An 8,809-nucleotide genomic window follows, 5' to 3' on the forward strand; every position below is an offset into this window, starting at 1 on the left:
AAAAAAAAAAAAAAAAAGAATAAAGAAAAAGTAGAGCTATGGCCTGGAAGGTGATGAATGGCAATCCAATTCTATCAACTAGAATAGTTATTCAATCAAAGCTACAGATGTTAGGTAGAAAGTAGAGATAACAACAATTAATGTTAAAGTGTAAGGATCCTAAAACAAGTATATAAAAACAAATATTTTCCATCTTCAAATATTTTTAAGGTATCACACAAAACTCTAAATCAAAAATCGTTGTAAAAATCCTCTGGAAATGACTGTCGTGGCCACTGCAATGACAGGTTGAGGTGAGCATTCTGGGCACATTAACAAAATATAGATACCAAATATTCAAAGCATAAATGGGATGATTTAAAGAATAAGCCCTCCCGTTCCCCCAAGTCCCAGTGCTAAGATCTTATCAGCTTCATCATTTCTGGTTTTGATTCTTCTAATAATTGTCTCCAAACTCTAGACCAGTACTGTCCAATAAAACTTTCTGTGATATAGAAACATCTCAATCTGTGCTGTCTAATATGATAGCCACTAGACACACATGCTTACAATTTTAAATTTTAATTCATAAAAATTTAATAAAATAATGTCATTTCTCAGTTGCACTTGCCACCTTTAGCAAGTCATTAGTTGCATATGGCTGATGGCTGCCGTTGCGGACGGTGCAGAAATGAACAACAGGCTTATTCCCTGCCTTCTGCTTCGTCGACCTCAACTGACTCCACATGCAGGAAGCTGGGAACATGGCTCATTTCACTGCTCCTTCTCTTTGCTGTCCCTCCATTGCCAATGCCTAGTAGGGACATTTTAATTGTAGTTTTGTTGGTTCACCTTCATAACTTTTAGTAACATATTTAGAACTGTTTCTTGATGTTGACTCTAATACTTTGATCCACCCTCAAGTCGATCAGAGAATCAGTGTAATCCTTTGTCTCCCTCCACCACTGCTGCACCTGCAGCTCCTGATCACCACACTGGCAAGGCCTCTGGATACCGATAATATTCTGTTCTGTAACTATAAACATTTCATGCTTTTCTAAGACTGGTTCTAAAATTAGAAAGTAATAAACAGTATATTGTTCTTTATAATATTAAAGAATTAAGTTTTCACACAAAATAGTTTTGCTAAGCCTGTATAGAAGAAAATGCTTGTGACCCTGTACCACCCTGTGCCACCACTCCTGTACTATTCTAAAGTGAATATAACTAATCTCCACTTTGGGCCAAGATAAAGAACAGACTTGCCCTTCTTCTGCATAAAATTACCAAAACAAAGTTATATGTACACACACTGTACATATATGAAACAGTGGTCTTCCACACACTGGGCATTAGGCATAGAAAGACACTGTTGACTTAGAAAAAGGAAACAAATCAAGTGAGCCTTATCATTGCCCTGGCTTATTACCTGAGGGAGTTTCCAGGCCATGGTGCAAAGAGCTCAGAGACCGGGAGACAAAAATGACTAGAATGTTCAGGACAGAGTACCCAAGAGGAGACAGCTACACTGAGGCAGAACAGATGTCTGCAGAGTGCCCCTACGGTTTTCAGCAGAGTATTGGTCGGCACACATGTGAGAAAACTACCTAAGACACAGAAAAGAACTACTCAAAATGACTGAGCAACAATCAACCTCTTTAAAACTATCAATCCCCTAAGAAGTTATTTTAAACATTTGTTTATAATCACTTTCCCTCATGAAATCTTAATAGCACAGATATGAAATGTGTGTTGTATTATGTATATGACACTTATACACATATATGTGATACAGATAATATATACATCTCTGCTTTATATAGACTAAAAATTTCTCTCTAAAAACTAAATTTTGTTTCTTGAGGGCACTGTTGCCTTCCTTCCTTAAGAATGCATGGATTTCAGGGCTGGGCGTAGTGGCTCACACCTGTAATCCCAGCACTTGGGAGGCTGAGATGGGTGGATCGCCTGAGCTCATGGGTTTGAAACCAGCCTGAGCCAGAGTGAGACCTCATCTGTAAAAACAGTTTAAACAAGTTAAAATATAGCAATGGCCATAAAGGGCCTCAGAAGATGCTCAGACATGATTAGTCATTAGAGATATACAAATTAAAACCACAACGTCTACCCCTCCATTCTCACTAAAATGGCTAAAATTTAAAACATTGACAATACTAAATGTTGATGAGAATGTAAAATGTAATTCTCATATGTTACTGATGGAAAGTAAAATGGTACAACTACTTTGGAAAACAGTTGGACTTTTTGGGGGGAGTTTTTTGTTTTTGTTTTCGTTTTGAAAGAGTCTCACTTTGTTGCTCTCAGTAGAGTGCAGTAGTGTCCTAGCTCACAGCAACCTCAAACTCTTGGGCTCAAGCAATCCTCTTGCCTCAGCCTCCCCAAGTAGTTGGGGCTACATATGCCCACCACAACTCCTGGCTAGTTCTTCAGAGAAAGGGTCTAGGGTCTCACTCTTGCTCAGGCTGGTGTCAAACTCCAGCGCTCAGGTGATCCACCCACCTCAGCCTCCCAGAGTGCTAGGATTATAGGCATGGGCCACACCCAGCCTGGGCAGTTTTTTAATACAGTTAAAATGTATACCCAGAACTATTCTAACTCTGGATTTTCTGGAAAGAAATAAAAACTTATATCCAGCACAAGATTCATACAAGAACAGCAGCTTTATTCTTAATGCTCAAAAACCTTGAACTACTCAAGTGACCATCAGTAAAAATGGGATAAACAAATTGTATTATTGTCATGAAATGAATAGATGCTTAACTAGTATATAAAAAGAGCAAACTATTGATACCTGTAATAAACCTGGGGGACTCTCTAAAACCTCATGCTGAGTGAATAAACCCAGATACTACAGAGTACATACTGAATGGCTCCACTCACAAAGAGCTCTACAACAGGCAGAACTAAGATATAATAATGGAAATCATGTCAGTGGTTTCCTGGAGTGTGGTGGGTTATGGTGGGAACTTTCTGGAATGAAGTAAATGTCATTTAGCTGTAAGTCTATATCTTGATTGGCTGCAGGTACACCAGTTGTACTCACAGTGTACCAGACATCTGTCAAAACTCATTGACTTGCATGTTTGAAAACTGTGCATTTTATTATGTATAAATTATACTTCTATAAAGTCGGCTTTATATTTTAAAAAGAAGACTATAACTTAAAAACTAGGAGAAAAACAATTGAAAGTCAGAATGAGGAGGAGGGACTGTAGTATATTATCATTACTATCATTGTTTCATGCTTTTTACTTATTAATGAAATCTTTCCTATTTCTTAATCATATGATTTATTATACTTATATTCTTTTGAAGACTTTTTAAATTTTTCTCTGAGCCTTCTGATGTCTAGTTTTGATTTGGACTAACTACTTGCTAGGCGCGCTACACAGGTTTAATTTTGGGATTCATTTTATTTACTATGATGCTGACTTAGTTTGACTATATACTGCCCTTTCTTAGGTTCTAGGGTATTTTTTCCCTTGTTTTTAAATTTTTTTTGTCCAATACATCTGTGAACTATTCATTTTAATAGTGTTTATAGTAGACAGATTTCCTGATCCTTTCCACATTCAAAAATTCTTGACTTTGTTCTCATATTTGATTGCAAGTTTGGCTGGATCTCTAATTCCAGCTCAAAACCATTTTCTCTCGGAACTTGGAGGTATCACTACCTTTTCCCCTAGCATCAGTATTGCTTATGAGAAGAAAGGTAACTTTCTGATCCTTTTCCTTTGAAAGTAACCTATATCATTTTCCTGGGAACTTTTTGGACTTTTTTTTTTTTGCAGTTTTAAAATGTTGATATATACAAGTTTATTCATACCTTCCACAAATATTTATTATAGATATTGATTGCCAAGAACTTTAGGGGTTGGAAATAGAGCAGTAAGATCTCTGTTCTTAAAGAGGTTACATTCTGGTGTGGAAAATAGATGATAAAATATAAGGAAAGAAGTAAATGAGATGCCTCCAGTTATTGATAAGTGCTAAGGAGAAAATATAACAGGGAAGAGGCAGGTCAGGAGGCACTGTGCAGGGTGAGCGGGTGCTCTAGACGAGGTGGCCAGGGCTGGGGCCTCTCGGAGGTGATACTAAGGCACAGCCCTAAATAACGAGAAGAAGCCATGTGGAGATCTGGGAAAGAGCACTGGGGAAAGGGAACACAACCCCAGAGAACCAGTGTGGGAATGAATTCAGTGTCTGGGGACAGAAATTAGCCAGGTGGCTTCAGAGTCATGAGCAAAGTTGAAAGTAGATGAGGTCTGAGAGGCAAACAGGAAACAGACTCTGCAGAACCTGCAAGGAGCTTGGAGCTTATTCTAAATACAGTGGGGAGTAATGTGATCTGATTTCTGTTTTAAAGATTGGGCTGTTGCATGCACAGTGGAATTATAATAAGGGTCAAGAGGAGAAAGAGGAAGACCAGTTAGGAAGCTATTGCTAAATAAACCAGGCAAGCAATGACAGTGGTTTGGAATAGGGTGTGGAAGTACAGATAGGGAGATGTAATAAGACTTGGGGGCTTAATTTGACTCAGCAGGAGGGAAAATGAAACCAAAGATGACTCCTTAGTTTCCACCTGAGCAATTAGGTGAATGGCATGCCATTCACTGAAAGGGGGAAGCTTGGGGAGAAGCAGGTTTAGAGGAAAAAATTAAAAGTGCCATTTGGACATACTGAAATTGAGATGCCCCCCACACTGTTGTAGTCTAATGTATGTGTTGTGGTCTAGACAGGTGAGAAGTCAGGGATACAGCTTTGACAGTCTCTAGCCTCTCGGTGGTGTTAGATGCAATGCTAACAGGTCATCAATGTGCCCTTTTTTTATGAAATAGTATATGTCAAATCTGGGATGTTTTTCTATTTTTCACTTAATGATAATCTCTTCATTCTGTCCATTCTTTCTTTCCAGAATTCCTATTACAGTGGGCCTACTGTATCAATTGCTTCCACATCTGTGGGGTCAACTAACACAGACTGAAAAAAACATTTTTTTTTTAAACAATGATTGGCTTGACACCCATAGCTCAGTGGCTAGGGCACCAACCACATACACCAGGAGCTGGCGGGTTCATACCCAGCTCATGCCTACCAAACAACAATGACAACTACAACCAAAAAATAGCCATGCAGTGTGGCAGGTGCCTATAGTCTCAGCTACTTGGGAGGCTAAGGCAAGAGAATAGCTTAAGCCCAAGAGTTTGAGGTTGCTGTGAGCTGTGATGCCACAGCACTCTACTGAGGGCAACATAATGAGACTCTGTCTCAAAAAAAAAAAAAAAAGAGCAATGGTTGCACCTATACTGAACATGTACAGACCTTTCCCCTTATCATCGTTTTCTAAACAATACAGTATAACTATCTACATAGCCTTTACATTGTACTAAGTATAATAAGTAAGCTAAAGATAATTTAAAGCATGTGGGAGAATGTGTGTAGGTTATATGCAAATTCTGTACCATTTTATATAAGGGATTTGAGCATCTGTGGGGGTCTTCCATGAGAGGGGTCTCAGGCCAATAGGACTGACCACATAAAGGTTTGGCTGCAGCCACTGAATGCAGGAGTCCTGAGATCCCACTGACCCAGGTAGGGGCAGGAAAAGGAGTAGGTGGGCACTGTTCCAGGATCCCACCCTTCTTCTACTGTAACTCTTCTTCCATATCACGGTTCTGCATAATATAAATTCACAAAGAAAAATGAAAACACATGTCCTTACAAAGACATAGCAATTTTGTTCATAATAGGCCCAAATTGGAAACAGCCCAAATGTCATCAAGTTAAAGGATATACAATCTATTGTCAATTTAACTAAGCAGGCGGTCCTATGGAATGAATGCTCATGTTCCCCCACAAATTTGTAGGTTGGAATCCTAAACCCCCAATGTGATGGTGCCAAGAATTAAGAAGTGAGGTTTCAGGAGGTAATTAGGTCTGGAGGGTAGAGCCCTCAGGAATGGGATTAGTGCCCTGATGAAAGAAACCCTAAAGAGTTCTCTTGCTTGTTTTCCAGCGTGTGAGGATGTATTGAGAAGTCAGCAGTCTGCACTCTGGGCGACGCTTTCAGCAGAACTTGGCCATGCTGGCACCCTGACCTCAGACTTCCCAGGCTCTCAAACTGTGAGAAATAAATGTCTGCTGCTTATAAGCCACCCTGTCTATGATGTTTTGTTAGAGCAGCCTAAGCTGATTAAACAATGGGCTATCATTCAGCAGTGTGAAGAAATGAACTACATCAGTAGTTCAACCATCCTGAGAAGTGTGGAACAAAAGAAACCTAACACGAGGGAGAGCAAGATGGCAGCCAGGTAACAGCTTCTGTCCAACTGGGAGCAGTGAAGATGGAGAGAGAAGACTTCAGGCATCTCTGGCCAGCGGGTTCTGCCCAGAAACTTCCCTTTGGTGACACAGGAAGTCAACGAGAGAGTTCTGGACCCCACAAGGAGGATAAAAGTGGTGGAAAACTGGCAAGTGGTAGTGCGTTTCTTTGGTCAGAGGCTGCCCACAGCTGTAACCATAGCAACAGGGAGACTGCAAGCAGGAAAAGTCTTACCTGTGGGCTGTTTTGGGTTTTTTGGACTTGGGCACTTGATTGAACTGCCCTGGGAGATCTTGGGCAGGTGTACAGATGACTTTGGGTGTTGTCCAGGGCCCTAGATTGAGCTGTTGAGCCAGAAAGGAGCTAATATCCTTCAGCTGTGGGCTGCCCACACAGCACCTGTGGGGGAGCTGCCCCTGCATGTTGCAGCTTGGGGATTGGCTGGGAGACCTTGGACGAGTAATCTAGTGACTGAGCTGCCCAAAGGTGGGGATTGAGATGCTGGGGAAGTGTGGAGAGCCAAGTTATTGGCATATTAATAGCCTTGGCCCTCAGGGGCATAGAGGGAGACTAGGTTTGGTGCACTGGTTATGCGGGCAGTCACGGAGAGATCCCAGCAATAAGTGCTTTCCTTAGAAAGCTTCTGCTTAGCCAAGGTTCACAATTTGGAGTGTCTTTTAAGCAGGCTAAGGAGACATTTGGGCTCCCATGCCTGCGGGGTCTGAGAAATCAGCAGAGGCCTCCCAGTCTCCATCTCATACAGCTGTATCAACATTGTGATTAGCATCTCATACCTCAGAAGATCATCTGTTGAGACAATATTCAGAAAGATATATATTCTTTTTGGTTTGGTTTTTTTTTTTTCTTAATTTCAACATTTTTCCTTGACATTTTTCTTTTTCTTTTTTTTTTATTTTTGTTCTTTTCTCTCTCACTCTCTCTTTTTTCCCCACTATTCTAGTTTCAATACAATCTTCCATTTTTGCCTTCTTTAACAACTAGAATTTCATTTTTGCCAGTGTTTCTGCCCCTATTATTTGTTCCCCCCTCAATTTTATCCTGTAGGTTTTTTGCTTATTTGTTTTGGTTTGATTTATAGTATTTTTGTCTTTCCTCTCTTCCTGGTGGAGGTGGGGTACTGTGTCTGATCAGGCTGGCAAAGAACTGTTGACCTCAAGGGAACCACCCAACCCAGTACCCCCAGAGGTTGGGGTATATTAAGATTGGGTCATAGTACCCTACTATACACCTATATTACCCCCATCTCCTTCATTCTGTGCTTTTCTTCTTTTTCCTCACCCCTTCTTCTTTCTCTTTTTTCTTTCTTTTTAAAATATTTTTTCCCTTCTTGCTCTTCAGTCTTCTCACCTTCTTGTCCTGTACCAAAAGGACTCATTAAAACTTTAGGCCAGTGGCACAGTAACTTAAAGAGCAAGAAGAAGTGAAAGGAAAATTAGGCTAAGGAAACATACAAGAAAGCACTCATGAAGAAGAATCAGCAAAAAAATTCTGGCAACATGAAATACTAGTCTAGAGCAACCATGAGGTAGCTATAGCAGAGGATTCCACCTATAAAGAAATGTTAGAAATGACAGAAGGGGGATTTAAAATACAGATGATGAAAACAATGAAGGAAATTGCTGATAAAGTGGAAAATAACCAAAAGGAAATCCAAAAACAGAATCAAATAAGAGATGAACTATACAAAGAATATAGAAAGGATATAGCAGAGTGGAAGGAACTGAAGCAGTCAATTAGGTAACTTAAGGATGCAATAGAAAGTATCAACAACAGATTAGATCCTGCAGAAGAAAGAATCTCAGAGGTAGAGGATAAAGCTCTTGAGATAACTCAGATAGTTAAAGAGGCAGAAAACAAGAGAGAGAAAGCAGAATGTTCACTGACAGAATTATGTTCTTATAAGGTCTCCAAACAAGGTAAACTCAGCATGGGGTGGAATCAGTGGAAAAACTCTGGCAACTTGAATAACCAGAGTAGATCAACTCCCCCAAGGGAAAATGGGGCAGATGTAATTGAAGACCCCATCCATAAACAGATGGCTGAGATGTCAGAAATCGAGTTCAGAATTTGGATAGCAAATGAGATTAACAGAATGAAAGAAAGGAGGGAATTAGAATTTCAAGAAATTATTTAAAAGCTATCGCAAGAAATTATTCAAAAGATGTCTCAAGAATTCAACGATTTCAAAGATAAAATGACCAAAGAATTTGAAATACTGAGACAAGAGGTTGCAGCCCTCAAGGATCTGAAAGATACAGTGGAATCCCTCTGTAACAGAGTGGAACAGGTAGAAGAAAGGATCTCTGACATTGAAGACAAAGCTTTTGAAGAAGCCCAGGAGCATAAAGATTAAAAGAAATGGAGAGCAAAAACGGATCTTTCTCTCAGAGAGCTCTCGGATAATTCAAAGAAAACTAATATTCGCCTTATAGGAATCCCTGAAGGTGATGAAGTTGCTTCACAAAA

This window comes from Otolemur garnettii, unplaced genomic scaffold, assembly GCF_000181295.1.
Source record: "Otolemur garnettii isolate 467f Iridium unplaced genomic scaffold, OtoGar3 scaffold00002, whole genome shotgun sequence".
In the NCBI taxonomy this organism is placed as follows: domain Eukaryota; kingdom Metazoa; phylum Chordata; class Mammalia; order Primates; family Galagidae; genus Otolemur; species Otolemur garnettii.